Below are 13,252 nucleotides of genomic sequence, written 5' to 3'. Positions count from 1 at the left end.
CAATTATTCAATTGATTGAATTTATTTCACAATTCAGCCGGGATTCTTCATAATACTAATTCCTTTTAATGTGCTTTGGTTCATTTGTCATAATATTATGATATAGGCTTCAATTTTCTTTGCCTATTTGTCTGAAATTAACTATAATTGTGTTGTGTACATAGATTTTCTTGAGCTCTTGCTACCACTTCTTAAAAACTGAAGCCTACGACAGCCCATGTCCACATGCTTCCACATGCTTCCTTGAACAACATGAAATTGGCAATAACAAACCCATGATTTTGCTGCTGGTCAATCTCTGAACGTCAAAACATAGTATAAACTTGCCGAGTACACGAAGAACTCTGTGCAGGGACTAGCTGCTTCACAGCCTTCCTTGTTAAATATAGTTCTCACTGGTGGTCTCAAGTTCGAATCTCGTCCGGGCGGCAGCGTGACTATTATCTAGTGGTGTCCGTGAGTGTGATGGATGTCAACGATGGTGTGAAGACTTGGGCAGTGAAGCAGTGACAATGCAGTGGATCTATTAGCAGGTGTTGGGAAATATGCGTGATAGTGTTTTTGTTGGGTGATGACTAACTTCCCATCCAAATAGACTTATGTTGCAGTGGTGCCAGCTTCCCTTCCATCTCTCAGCATCGGTAGAGACAAGGCGAAGTTTTTATTTATTTCGCTCATCAAGCCTTATGCCATCACCCCAGATCATATTAGCTTGGGTTCTATGCTCAAGTTCCATGAGGATAAATTCAATGCTCTCTCTTATCCTCTCAAGTAAATTTCATGCTTTGAAGTCAGGACCAAGATGTCTATGGATTTGATGCATAATTGTAGTAAATGTCGTTGTGTTTAGAATTTAGCTATACTTCTGTCTATTTATTTAATTGTAGTAAATGTCGTTGTGTTTAGAATTTAGCTATACTTTCTGTCTATTTTTTTTTTTTAAAACATATATGACAAAGAACCAACTCAAGAACAGAGGAATATAATTAAATTATTGGTTCTCGATGTTCTTCGGTGCCGAGAGAACGTATCACTAATTTGATTGTGTGAGTTTGTTATACGCCGATGGGTCTTGTTATACTTCAAGCTTCAAGATCATAATTTATTGGTTATGTTATGAGATCCATGTGTGTAGAAAGGTCAGTTTTATAATTGACTTTTGGATACATTTAGCTCCTAGACAACCCACCTATACAATAATCAAACTTATAGTTCACTGCATTTTGATAGATGGGAGTTTGTGCATAGGGTCATCTAGTACCAACATTTTCCTTGAGGAGATAAAGAAGCATCAATTATACAAAGTTTATCAAATATGGTTAGAGGCGGTTATGTCTTAAATGAGTTGAATGGAAGCTCGAAGATTGTGGTGGTGAAAAAAACGTTATCCGGGAGACTTCAAAGTGGAGATAAGTGTCGAGGAAGGCCAGTCAGATAGATGTGACATGTGAATTGTAATTTCTCATTTTTATATTAATCTTTCTAATGATGTAATATAAGCATTAAAGGGGTGACTTGGTGTAATGCTTACAATAGTATATAGGTAGGATTGTTTTGTTGGTTGTTGGAGTTTTGTTGAGAGATTTTCTCGACAATATTTTCCTTGTTTGGAAACTGTTGGATCTCATGAGAACTATTTATGTGGCTTGGATTTGAATGTAATATACGAATAGTTTTGTGTGCACCATATATGCTTCTCATATTTCTAACTATTTTGTCTTTGACATCCGTCTTAATACTCCCATGTCCCATTAGTCCCCTAGAAAATATTTAGAAACCAATAACGATGGAACCAGTAATAACCAACAAATCTTTTGAAATTATGATTGATTCCCAAATACATCTTTCCATATTAAAATTAATTCCCAAATAAATGAAAATTTTGATTTTATTAAATTTATGAGAAATTTAAATATCAAATTGAAATATGATATACTAAAATTTATTTTCCTAACCACTAAGTCTCATCCCCATCCCCCATTGCTTATTATAAAATTTAAACCCAAAAATAAATAAAAATAAAACTTCATACAATCTATTTAATTTAGATTTAAATATAATATAAAATATAAATGTATTTAAAAAAATAAATACCTAAAGTTAAGTAACAAAATAAATTTATTATAAAAAATATATACATTGTTAGATCTAATACTTTTGTGATCCATAATGTAGATATAAGTATTCCAAATTAATCACATAGCTAGGATTTGGTTGACATTTCGAATCAACTAATGTTGTTCATCCTCAGGACAAGGTGAGAAATTAATCGATCTAGAGGAATAAATAGCAAGGATGCATCATTACCTAGAAATTAATCGATCTAAAGAAATAAATAGCAAGGATGCATCATTACCTAGAAATTAATTGATGTAAAGGAATAAATAGGAAGGATGCATCATTACCGAGAATTAGCCATTGAGAATTAGTTGTCGGTAAATTAGTTAATGGGACAAGTCAAATATTATTTAAGGAGATATCTAATAAAATATTATATACTTAGATTAAAATCTAGTTGTTATAGAGTAAAAAATATATTTTATTTCAATAGTTTTAATTTATATAATATAATTATTTATTAATATTTATATCTTTATATTTGTTATGGGTTGACTAGTCCCTATTTAGTTGAAAGCTAGCTGTTGGGAATAATTTAATATGATTATTTATTAATATTTTCAATGATAATTTGTGAGAGATTAGCTTAAAATGGAAATAGAGTATTAGGTAAAGAATTGTTAATATTAGTAAGTTAGAAATGAGGTATGATTAGGAGTATACATATTTTAGTAGAATCAATACACTTAATAATAATGCAAAAAAAAAAAAAGAAAAAAAGGAAGAAGAGGATGTTCCAAAATTCAAAGAGATGAAAGGTTAAGAGGGGAGATAAAAAAAAAGTCCAAAGTTGAGAGAGATGAAAATCTCCCCTCTTGACCTTTCATCTCTCTGAACTTTGGATTTTTGTTTTATCTCCCCTCTTGACCTTTCATCTATCTGAATTTTGGAACATCCTCTTTTTTTTTTTGCATTATTATTAAGTGTATATGTATACCCCTAATCATACCTCCTTTATAACTTACTAATATTAACAATTCTTTACCTAATACTCTATTTCTATTTTAAGCTAACCTCTCACAAATTATCATTGAAAATATTAATAAATAATCATATTAAATTATTCCCAAGAGCTAGCTTTCAACTAAATAGGGACTAGTCAACCCATAACAAATATAAATATATAAATATTAATAAACATTATTAATAAATAATTATATTATATAAATTAAAAATATTGAAATAAATTATATTTTTTACTCTATAACAACTAATTTTTAATCTAAATATATAATATTTTATTAGATATCTCCTTCTTAAATAATATTTAGCTTGTCCTATTAACTAATTTACCAACAGCTAATTCTCAACGACTAACTTTGGGTAATGATACATGCTTGCTATTTATTCCTTTAGATCGATTAATTTCTCACCTTATCTTGAAAATAAATCACATTAATTGGTTGTCAACCAAAACTATGTAATTAACTTATATCTAAAATATAAAATATATAGAATATATAATATTTTATTAGATATCTCCTTCTTAACTAATATTTGGCTTGTCCTATTAACTAATTTACCAACAGCTAATTCTCAACGATTAACTTTGGGTAATGATACATGCTTGCTATTTATTTCTTTAGATCGATTAATTTCTCACCTTATCTTGAAAATAAATCACATTAGTTAGTTGTCAGCCAAATCCTAACTATGTAATTAACTTATATCTAAAATATAAAATATAGTAATTATAGTAATTTTTTTTATTAATATAATAGATTAAATTATTTTAAAATTAATTGCTCTATTTTGTCAAATATCATCCGCTCATTAAAAAAAACTAATTAAGCAACATTATGTAAAGAAATTATCATTATTCTTTATAAAAATAAACGTGAACATAGATATTTGTTGCCAGATCAAAATGTTCGTATTAAAAGTTAATTTTTTATAATTATTAATTTTATTAAATAATTTATATTAATATATGATAATATATTTCTAATTTAAATTTAGATACTATATATTATATTATTTTAATATAATTAAAGATAATATTATCTTTTTATTTATCCATATATAACTTTCCGACAAAACAACAGCCTTTTTTTAGTGTATGAATTTGAATATATTCATTGGCAAGTGAAAAATATACCTCTGGATGTATTTATTCTCACGTAGTCACAAAAAATAAAGTTTAATTCTCCTTTAGCTCCCACCTAACTATTTTGAAAAGTTTATCAGAATGGAGTATTGGCGTCTTTTAAGGACTGTATGTTAATAAATAATTTTTATGTTTATATAATTATAATTTTTATTATAATTGTTTTTAGTGAGTTTTTTAAGTTTTTTTTATGAATTTTTTTATTTAATTTTTCTAAAATCTGAAAAAAAATTATTGAATTCATAAATTTAATGAGTAATTCTTACACAATTAAAATGCCCTAAAATTTTTCAAAATACTCAATCTATATATACTATAAAAAATGAATTTAAATAACTCAAATTAAAATTTCACTTAATTTTTTTTACCAAATTCAAAAAATCTCACTAACAATAACACTAAAATTTGTGACAAATACAACGTGATAACATCTCTTTATCTACCAAAGTGAGATTCTCAACGCTCTACTTTCATGGGTTACTATTCGTTAAACATATTTAATGAGGCTAATGCCTTATCAAAGAATTTTTGACATTTAATAAAACATAAATTAACATATATCCAGAAAATGTGTAAGGTAACGCCCAATAGAAATGTGGGTGGATATATATAGTAGAAAATGAGATGATGTAACTCTTTGCTCAACTTAATGGGTATTTTTTCAATGTTTGAAAAACAAGCGCCTCTTTTGTCTTTTCTTTTTTCCTTTTTAAATTAATGACATTTTGGCCTAGTTGTAAAATTTAAAAATAAAATGAGATATTTTGTTTCCTAAGTAAATTAAGAAGTTAAGTTGTTTTTTTAATATATTTTATATGTAACAAAAATTTTCACACAAGTTTATATTGAATGCTACAATAAGATAGGTTCACAATTTTGACGGTCTAAAGCCATATTTGTATAAAATATACATGACCTTTTTTAGAGGACTGTTTATAAAAAAAATTTAGACATACGTTCACAATTTTGAAGCCATATTTGTATAAAATATGCGACCTTTTTTAGAGAACTATTTATAATAAAAAATGGACCTATAAATTATAGGAGAGTGTGTAATTCGTCTTATTATAATTAGGCCTATAGGCCTTCCTATGCATCAACAATTGTCAACACTTTTAACCTGAACCGTTTGATCAAGTTTGACAGTTTCAACCGTTGATTTGAAGTTTACTGCTTTTTCCAAATATATGAGTTGCTTTCTTTTCACCTCCAGTTCTGCTGTGCATTGAACCTGGCCCTTTGAGTTGGATTAATGCTTTTTCCAATTCTTTTGTCTCTTGAAGATATTTTCACTGCTTTTTCCTTGACAGTTGTTGTTGCTGTTTTTGACACGCTGTTTTTGGCCAACACTGAGCTTCCATTTCGAACCCTGATGAAGCGCAGGAATAGACCTCAGCTTGTCATAACCATATTTCTGCAGATCTTCCAGCAGTTGACTGGTATCAATGCCATTATGTTCTATGCTCCCGTGCTCTTCCAGACCCTGGGATTCAAGAGCGATGCTTCTCTTTACTCTGCGGTTATTACTGGTGCAGTCAATGTCATATCCACTATTATTTCCATTTACTCGGTGGACAAACTTGGTCGAAGAGTGCTTCTTCTGGAAGCAGGAATACAGATGTTCATTTCACAGGTTATCCCCATTTGCTCTTCTCCTTCATTTCTATTTCATAGCTTTGTTTATACCGAAATGGTGAAACATAATTGTGATAATTGTGAGTATGAATATTGCAGGTGATTATTGGAATCCTTTTGGCGACGGGATTGAAGGACGGGGAGCAGCTTTCTCAAGCGACGGCCATTGTGATAGTGTTGATGGTGTGCGTTTTCGTGTCAGCATTTGCATGGTCATGGGGACCTCTCGGATGGTTGATTCCCAGCGAAACGTTTCCCCTGGAAACAAGATCCGCTGGACAGAGCGTGACGGTGTGCGTGAATCTGCTCTTCACATTTGGTGTTGCACAGGCGTTTCTGTCAATGCTTTGCAATTTCAAATACGGCATCTTCTTCTTCTTTGCTGGTTGGGTCTTCATTATGTCCCTCTTTGTGCTGTTTCTCCTTCCGGAGACGAAGAATGTGCCGATCGAAGAAATGATGGACAGAGTGTGGAAAAAACATTGGTTGTGGAAAAGTTTTGTGACAGATGCCGACCTCATTGATGATGACGAAGATGTCAATTCCAAACAAGAAAATGGAAGAGCCGGTGGCCATGCGTACCATAATTCCCAGTTGTGATCTTCTTCCTCCTCCATTGCACTCAGCAGCAGATGGCCATGGCAATAATAATAACGGTATTACTTCTGCTATGCTGTCCAATTTGCCTGTAACAATTTAAATTTTATGAGGAAGCGCACCAACGGAGTTGGTGAAATCGGTGAATACAGTCGCCCTTCCAGGGTTACATCATCGTTCGGGGATTTTCTGGCAACTTATATAGATGGCCGCATAATTTATCATTGCGTTACTCTAATAATATGAAGGTTCAAATTTTCAGTTGCAGACCAACACATGGATTTTGGTGTGAAAATGGGAAAGTAATTCTGCATTTTGTTGGCGAAGAGATATATGTTCCGTGACAGAAGTAAAGGTGTGTTGCAGCAATTCACATGTTCCTCCAGATTGGACGGAAGATTATTGAAGGTTACAATCACAAGAACATTAATAATTGTTATTTGAAATTCAAATCATAATAGAATTTTAATAATTTTATGTTTAAAATCCCGAACATTGAATTGATATATTATAATTTTGTTAAGGAAATAAAGTTTGCTTAATTGATATATTAAGTCTGTTGAGGTTTGATACCAACTAATAGATTATCACACAAAAATATTATTTTATTATAAATTTTTGAGTTGAAATTATATAAAATGATTTTTTATCTATTTTATTTTTTTTAACTAACCAGTGTAGTTTATCATCAAGATAATAACATATTTATAAAAAATTATTTATTTATTTAAATTAATTAATTAAAAATATTATTTTATTATTTTAATTTAATTTCAATGAATAAAATATTAAACTATATATTTTTATTAAAAATCATATAATAAAGCCTGATTAAACAATTAAATAAGCCAGTAAGAAAAACAAACCAAAACCAAATAGTAGAATATATGAAAATACAAAGTAAAATATCAATATCAATTTATTTTTAAAAGCGGTTAAATTAATACTTTTTATAATTAGGCTGATAGGCCTTCCTATGCATCAACAATTGTCAACACTTTTAACCTGAACCGTTTGATAAGTTTGACAGTTTCAACCGTTGATTTGAAGTTCACTGCTTTTTCCAAATATATGAGTTGATTTCTTTTCACCTCCAGTTCTGTTGTGCATTGAACCTCGCCCTTTGAGTTGCATTACTTCTTTTTCCAATTCTTTTGTCTCTTGAAGATATTTTCACTGTGGAAGATATTTTCACTGCTTTTTCCTTGATAGTTGTTGTTGTTGTTTTTGGCCAACATTGAGCTTCATCTACCATCACCTTACAAATTCTCATGAGAAACTTCACACAGGAGATACTCTGTCCCCTGCAATCCTCGGAGCCATTCAAAGTGCATCAGTTCATATTGCCCTTTTTATTGAGCGTTACCATCTCCACAAATCTCCACTCCCTCGTGGTCGCCGCGGTGGCGCCTACGCGTTTCCTTCTCCCAAACACCACTAATTGGCGTAAGTTCTCTTGGCTCCCCTACTTCCACATACCAAACACTCGCGCATTCTGTAACGTTCATGTCGCATTCAATATTTTTAATTTATAATCTGTAGAAATCCTTTCATGTTAAATCCTTTCGTCTTGTTTACCGTATTGTAATTGGCGACAGAGGCGTAACGTCTATACTGTATAGAATTATATGGAGAGTACTTATGTGCACGATATTTGGGTTGGGCTCTACTAGCTCAGATGTATAGATATATTGAATAGACAACTCTTGTCATGCCTCTTGCGCTATTAGATACCTCTAAACTCAGAAATATTTATCTGATTCGGATGGTTTAAATATCATTAGTTATGGTCGTCATGTTGTAATATATCTGAGTATGTTCCTCGTATTCTGTGAACCAAAGTTAACGGACTCAGAGAAAAATGCCACAAAGCCTTTAGTATCAGCCTTGTACATGTTTACAAATTGGACTGTAGATCCCGGTAATGACAACGGACTTAATTTGAGAAAGGCTTTCGACATTCCCAGAATTTGAATAATGATGGGCGCATCAGGGCCAAGTTTAGGGATCAAACGTTGCGTATCTCCTTGCCTTTGCATCACATCTCCGAACAACAGAAGCAAGAGGCGATTCCTGCCACAATCAAAACAAGATTCAATTCAGGAACAATCTAGGGTGTTAAAGCGCAAGTCGTCCGGAGGCGATTTGAAAAAATGATGAAAATGCAAAAGGAATTGGTGGAAGGGAGAAAAACAGAAGCGGCGGCTAAGCTTGGCCAATACTCTTCTCGCAGGGAACCACCAATATCGAAAGACACGCAGGCAGGCAGTATGTGCAAACGCTGGTGCTTGAGAGGAATCTCAATTTATAGAATCAAAATCCAAGCAAGCCGAGGAAGAAGAAACCGGTGAAAACAAAGAAGTTCTGGACAAACAATTTCAAATTTTCCTTTCACAGCATCGATTGTGGTCGTTTGTACCTCCCTCACATATTATCTCCCACCAAAAATTCAAAAGCTTTATATATGTATTAGTCTCCAAAGAAAAAGAACGTTTAGCTCAATGTTATGTGCACGGCATTCGGAGGATGCTTTTCAACTCGATTTTTATCTCTGCCCTTGACAGAACTAGAGCAATATTCATGTATAATTGGCTAATAAACTTTAACCGCTCTGGTGGTGTCGCTTAATATTTTAATATGAAAAATAATAATTAATTAATGAAAATTAGATTTATTTTAAAAACTCTATATAATTAATGGTTAGATTGGTAGAACATGGTCGGGGTCCTCTTATACTGCCTAATAATTTACTTGGATCAACATCTCTTTTAGAAAAATTCAACAATTCTAATGTAATAATCCTATCGGCCTCTTTTTTGTACCTTTTGGGACAATTGCTAGTAATATTTAGATTCTTAGATAGTCGTTGTCTTTCTTTTATACTCTAATACAACTAAATAATTTAGTGACACTTATTCTTCTATACAAGTAAGGAATTTAGTGATCCTGTATCTAATTAATATATTTCATGATCGGAACATGTACTTGTTAAGATTATTGGCAAACATGTTTGTGGCAAGGATGTGTATTGATTTTAAGCTTTTTGATGACCAATAACTTGTTAGTTCTAGAGTGAAGGAGGCTTCAATTCCTTTTTATTAAAGTAGCATTTTGAATGTTAGTAGATATTTGGTTGAAACAATTTTCAGTGTCATAATCAATCAATTTTTGACAAACGAATGTTTTCAAATTGATTATATTAATAAAATTTGTCTAAAAGTACATTCTTGGAGTTTTTCTTATTAATTTGCTAGCTATGTGACAAAATGCAACCATGGGACGAGATTCCTCTTTTTGAGAGGACCAATTGTGATTATTGAAGCACTCAATTTGGACAACGGAAAGTGTATTTTTGAATTATAAGCCCACATGTGCATACTTGATTAGGTCGGCCCTAAAGAAAATCCGACACCCATGGAAGGCTATTAATACAAGTGAACTCAACCTCATTTGGACATTCATCTTGGATCATTCTTCTTTTTTTCTCTTTCTTGTTTTTGGCTCGCACATGTTTGAGGTAGGTCTGTGGAGGAATAGGTTCGCACAAAGGTGAAGTTACAGGGTCTGAAGCTCATATCTCTGTGTTTAGGGTTTTGGGTCTCAGTTGTAAGCATGTCATGGAGAAATTTTGACGGCAACCTTTCAGCTGCATGCATGACACACCTACTTATGAATGGAACCTAAAGGTTGAATTTTCAGTTGACCAAAGTTTTCGCCCATTGATCGCAATGTTCGAAAGTTGACCGCAAACAGTGACAGTTCATCACAAGCTTGTGAATTAGGGTTTTGAGTATGAGCATTGTTGGGTTCATTTTATGGATGTTGTTTAGTTGATTTTGTTGGATGGGTTTATGATTGAAGATATGGATCATTGTACTCTCTTTTTCCGAATCATTCAATGACAATCTAATAAGAAGAAGAATTTGAAAGGGTTTTCCCCGTAGTGGGTTTTTCCCTGGTCTCCGACCAATCTTGGTGGCTCTATGTGCAATTTATTTTCTTCTATTGTTCCTTTACGTTCTGTTGCATTGATGATGATGTTGTCCTTTCTATATACTTGCATATGTTGTTGAATAATGTTGTAAATATGAATAATGGCATGATCGTATGGGGTGAATTTAATAAGAAAGTGTTGAAATACAATTATCAAAGCAAAGAATAGTATAGCCCTAAGAAAATAATTAACATGGTATTAGAGTTGGGTTGAAGAAAATTCATTGAAGATCACTCCTATGAAGACACCCTTGATGGATGCAAGAGAAGATGGAGGAGACCTAAAAGAATACTAGGGTTTGAAGGAAACCCTATCTAATTTGTGTATCTTGGTTTGATGAATATAATGAGGTTAGGCTTTGAAATAAACCCTAGATTATGACAAATATTGGATACATGCACTTTAGAAACCCTAGCATGACCAATGTGAAGACGTTCAAGCACTTGTAACAGATTTGATGTAGCCCTAGATGGGATAGTCTCAATCAAGCCTTGACATTAATGAAGGTGATAAGTATATTGAAGGCAATAATGTTATATGGTAAATAAACACTCACAAATCTTGAAGGTTGGTTCAAGAGGGAGATGATAACCTCTTATTGAAGATAAGTATTTTTCGTTTTATATTACTTCTTTATGTCTTTACTTTTGTTTAGACTTATTGATTTGATCATTGATTATGCTTCCTAGATATATATTTGAGTGTTTGGATATTTCTAACCTTTTGATGAGATTTGATAAGTGGATCCTTCTTGAGGATCATCTGATATGCAGGAAAGAATGGATAGTGCAAGAAGAGAAGAGCTATGACAAGGAAATTGACAAAATGCTATAGTTTCCCATGGTTTTGAATACCACAAGGTATATATGATGTATTGTTTCAATGTTATGTTTCAGCTGCAATATTGGATGACAATGTAAGCCCTAAAGTATGATGAGTATATCACCTTCACAAATGGCTCATGCATGCATATGAAAGTGATTTTGATTCATGGTACTTATGGTGAGATGGTGCACTTGGTATTGGACAAGTATCATACATTATATTAAGTCATTGTAAACCTAATTAGAAACATCTATTTTTGATATATTGGTATACTTGATATTTGGACAAGCATCTCACATCTTAGACATGATGGATTTCATAAGAAGGCTAGCTCATCATTTTTGACATATGATAGCTTGATTCATGATTGTGATAAGCATGATGAGCATGATGATATAAGTATAACAATGAGATTGATATTCATGATCTTCTTGTTGATTGTGGTTAGGTTTTGATGAGATTAGTAATTATGACATATGGTAAAATTGAATGCCCCGACTTGATGGATTGAGTTATGTGATAAATGGGTGGTGTTGTGATCATGATTCTTGAAGTGTACTCCTGTTATGCATTTGACACTAACCTGTGATGAAATATTGATGTCATGATTTGATGATGAAGTAGTTGATGCTAACATGCTATGAATATGATGAATAAATGTCCTAGAACCTAATATAGTTTGATTCCATGATCTAACAATTTTGTTGATGCATGCTAGTATTATAGACATGATGATGTCTTGAATAATGATGACTAAAGTGGCTTCTCACTCAAAGGGAGAATCTCTCCTTAAGATGCCTACACATAATATCATTTGAATTATATGCATAGAAATTTATTTATTGTTGAAGTAATATTTTTGGACATAAATAGACAAATATCTAATATTGTTGGTTTACAACACGTTCTAGTGTGAGAAGAGAGGGTTTTTATTACTCTAATCCCCAACCTCATGGAAGAAATATTAAGCGTTCATTTGTAGCCTCTCAGCCACACGGAAACAATCTTAAGATTGCATTTGTAACCTCTCAACTGCACAGAAGAAAGCCTATGGGTGCAATTATTCCTGTAGGTCACAAAATCTGAACCTTGATGCAGAAATGTACCTAGAATATGGCAGACCTACAGATATGGAGCATACATCAAAAGGTTCTATGAGAAGAGAAGTTTAAATATTTGACTTACTAGAGAGAATGTGAATGTGTTGACTAAAATTGTGTTTGCAGATGACTAAAAGATGCATACCAATATGTCATTATGATTTAACCATTGAAGTATTTGATAACAGTTGCAAGGGATTGACAAGATTTGGCTTATTGGCTTGAATTAGTGAGCATATTGGCTTGGATGATTCATGATGCTTTATAACTCTGACTTGATGCTTGAGGGTTCATAGATATGTTTTGGATTATGGATTGTTTGAATCTAGAATGATAACAAGTTAGAGTTTTGATCTGGTTTGGTATTTGATGTTTGATGATTTTCCTTGATGACAATGCTACATGGGCATAATGACTTTCAGTGATTTATATATGCATTGATTCTCTATATTAACTTCATTGGATTGGGCACAATGGATGAAGTATAAAAAGTTTTGATTCAGTATGAAGTAATATCACAATGAATGGATGGAACTTATATGACTCATTTTTATATATGCATGAAACTTATATGACTTGTCCCTGATGTATCCATTCATATTTAATGGCAAAAATGATTCATGCTATGATCATAAGGATGGCTTGATAAAGTTAGATTGGATAATGCTTGGTAAATAAAAGTTTGTTGTAACTTGGTATTTGGATGTGCTCTCCTCTTGACATTTGGTCTGAAATGTTTGTCCCAGGGATATTGGCAGAAACATTTTATGATTTTGATATTAGTTTTGATCTAGCATCTAAGGCTTGATAAGCTGACTTAGTTGATTTGATTGCACAATATTGATTTGTGTAAGGCTGAGCATATTGGTTTGGTCA

At 32.2% G+C, this 13,252-nt stretch overlaps 1 pseudogene across 1 annotated transcript; it reads left to right on the top strand.

Moving 5' to 3' along the window:
- The first annotated feature begins 5,477 nt into the window (after positions 1-5,477).
- Positions 5,478-6,506, top strand: LOC149193459 (sugar transport protein 13 pseudogene; annotated as a pseudogene). The gene is made up of 2 exons (XR_016255034.1): positions 5,478-5,858; positions 5,960-6,506. The product of XR_016255034.1 is annotated as a sugar transport protein 13 pseudogene (transcript).
- Positions 6,507-13,252: the final 6,746 nt, after the last annotated feature.

The sequence above is a fragment of the Pinus tabuliformis genome, chromosome 2_2 (assembly GCF_031772625.1).
Source record: "Pinus tabuliformis cultivar Carrire ecotype Pingquan chromosome 2_2, CPIR1, whole genome shotgun sequence".
NCBI classification, from domain to species: Eukaryota; Viridiplantae; Streptophyta; class Pinopsida; order Pinales; family Pinaceae; genus Pinus; species Pinus tabuliformis.
The sequence above is the reverse complement of the archived record's forward strand: the minus strand, read 5'-3'. Positions and strand labels throughout refer to the sequence as shown.